The sequence below is a fragment of the Mustela nigripes genome, chromosome 7 (genome assembly GCF_022355385.1).
Source record: "Mustela nigripes isolate SB6536 chromosome 7, MUSNIG.SB6536, whole genome shotgun sequence".
Lineage (NCBI taxonomy): Eukaryota > Metazoa > Chordata > Mammalia > Carnivora > Mustelidae > Mustela > Mustela nigripes.
In genome coordinates, this window is record NC_081563.1 from 67,082,369 (window position 1) to 67,084,323 (window position 1,955).

Sequence of the window (1,955 nt, forward strand, 5' to 3'; positions counted from 1 at the left end):
GGGGGGGGGGGGGGGGGGGGGGGGGGGGGGGGGGGGGGGAGGGCCGGCAGGATTCCATCCGCCACAATCTCTCCTCCAACGCATGATTCTCTGCAAGATGCCTAAAAATCCCTCAGAGACCCAGGCCAAGGGCAGCCTTGGGGCGTGGACGCAAGCCTGATCCCAGTCGAGACTTTGAGGCCGCACCACAGGCTGAGGCCCTGTGGTGGCTCTGGCAGAGCAGGGGCATGCGGGGAGTTTTCGCCCAGGACCTGGCCCCTCCACGCTGCTCGGTTGGGCCCAGCGGCCCTCCGGTCCCCAGCCCACGCCCACTGACGGCTTCAGCATGAAGGGTTTGCTAGGGGACCGCAGGGAGGGGGCGCCACGGAGCAGCCCAGGTCTGGCAGGCACTGGGCACAGTGGGAAGAAGGTGATGCCCACTCCATCCGTGCCCTCTGAGAGGCCTCTGTGGCCCCTCTATCCCTTTCGCGGGCCCAGGAAAGCAGAGGGGGAAACTTTGCAGGGAGCACCAGCAGGCTCTCATCCCTCTCCCCTGAGCACAGAGCCTGGCCCCTCCACTTACTCCAGGACACTGCAGACCCTGGGGGACTGTCCAGCGGGAGTCACAGAGCCTCACTTTGGAGGCAGCACCCGCCTCCTACCTGCCAGTCTACCCTCCCAACTGGTAATGCCCCTGGTTCCACTACCACCTACATCCTGTCCCCAGTGCCCAACTTCAGCCAGCACAGCCTACTGGAGGGTGGCCCCTGAAACTCATGCCCCCTCCTCTTGGGTGGGGGTCTGCTCTGGGATCTAGATGCTCTTCCAGGGGGTGCTACCCAACCAGAGCATCTGTGGTTAGCCACTCCCAGGATCCAACTGCCTCCACCCCAGGCTAGCTGCTCTCCTCTACAGTCTGTGAGGCTCCCAGAGCAGGGGCTGCTTTCCTCTCCTGCCTCTTCCTGCCACCACTGGCTTTTGGGAACCAAGGCCAAGAGGACCAAGAGGTATCTGTGGCCACAGCAGCCTTGAAACACCAGGTCCCTGGGTGCTGAGAATCCACCGTGTTTATTGGACCACCCCACAAAGGGTCGGGGTCAGCCCAGGCAGCGCCCTGGCCCTGATGGTCAGTCATGCCTCTCCTACCCCCAGAGGCAAGACTGGAAAGAGTGAGGACTTTGCTTGCAGTAGCCTCTTCCTGATCCCACTGTCTCTGTCCATCTATCCTTCCTTCCATCCATCCGTCACCAAGTGTCACTTCCCCTCCCTGGCTTTGGGCTTGGGGAGGGAGAACCAAATGGTGGCTCCAGCCTGAAGTCCTTCCTCCCTCATGTGCCTGGGAATGAGGTAGCACCTTTCTGGGGAAAGAAAATCAAGACCCTGCTTGGTTTGGGTGGTCATAGTGGGGAAGATAGTAAAGGAGTAGATAATAAAAAATTATTATTATTATTATTATTTAAAAATTTAAAAAATAAAAAGACGGTCAAATTTGAAAGTGTACTTAAAATCATGTTGTCAATTATATCTCAGTAAAACCGGGGGGAAAAACTTAATGGAATTGTATACTTTTAAATGTGAAGTTTAATGGTATGTGAGTAACATCTCAAGAAGAAGAAGAAAAAAAGAAAGTATCTTGGGTGGTTCAAAGAGGCTTAAATAGTGATTTGAACCAGAATATGAACCTTTTTACCTGAACAAAGAAAACCTGGATGGCAAATTTGGCTGGACCAGCGAGAAGCACCCTTTACCAAGACCAGTTACATAATCTGCATGGTCCAGGACAAAATGAAAATGCAAGGCCGCTGGTCTAAAACTGTGAAGAATTTTGGGGCACCTGGGTGGCTCAGTCAGTTAAGCACCTACTTTGGGCTCAGGTCATGATCTCGGGGTCCTGGCTGGAGGGCTCCCTGCTCAGCAGGTGTCTGCTTTCCCTCTCTCTCTGTCCCTCCCCCACTCCCAGGCTCATGAAAGGTCTC

General features: G+C 55.7%; 1 pseudogene; it reads left to right on the plus strand.

Moving 5' to 3' along the window:
• LOC132022370 (forkhead box protein H1-like) overlaps window positions 1-796 on the plus strand; it is a 2,994-nt pseudogene extending 2,198 nt beyond the window's left edge.
• The last annotated feature ends 1,159 nt before the right edge of the window (window positions 797-1,955 follow it).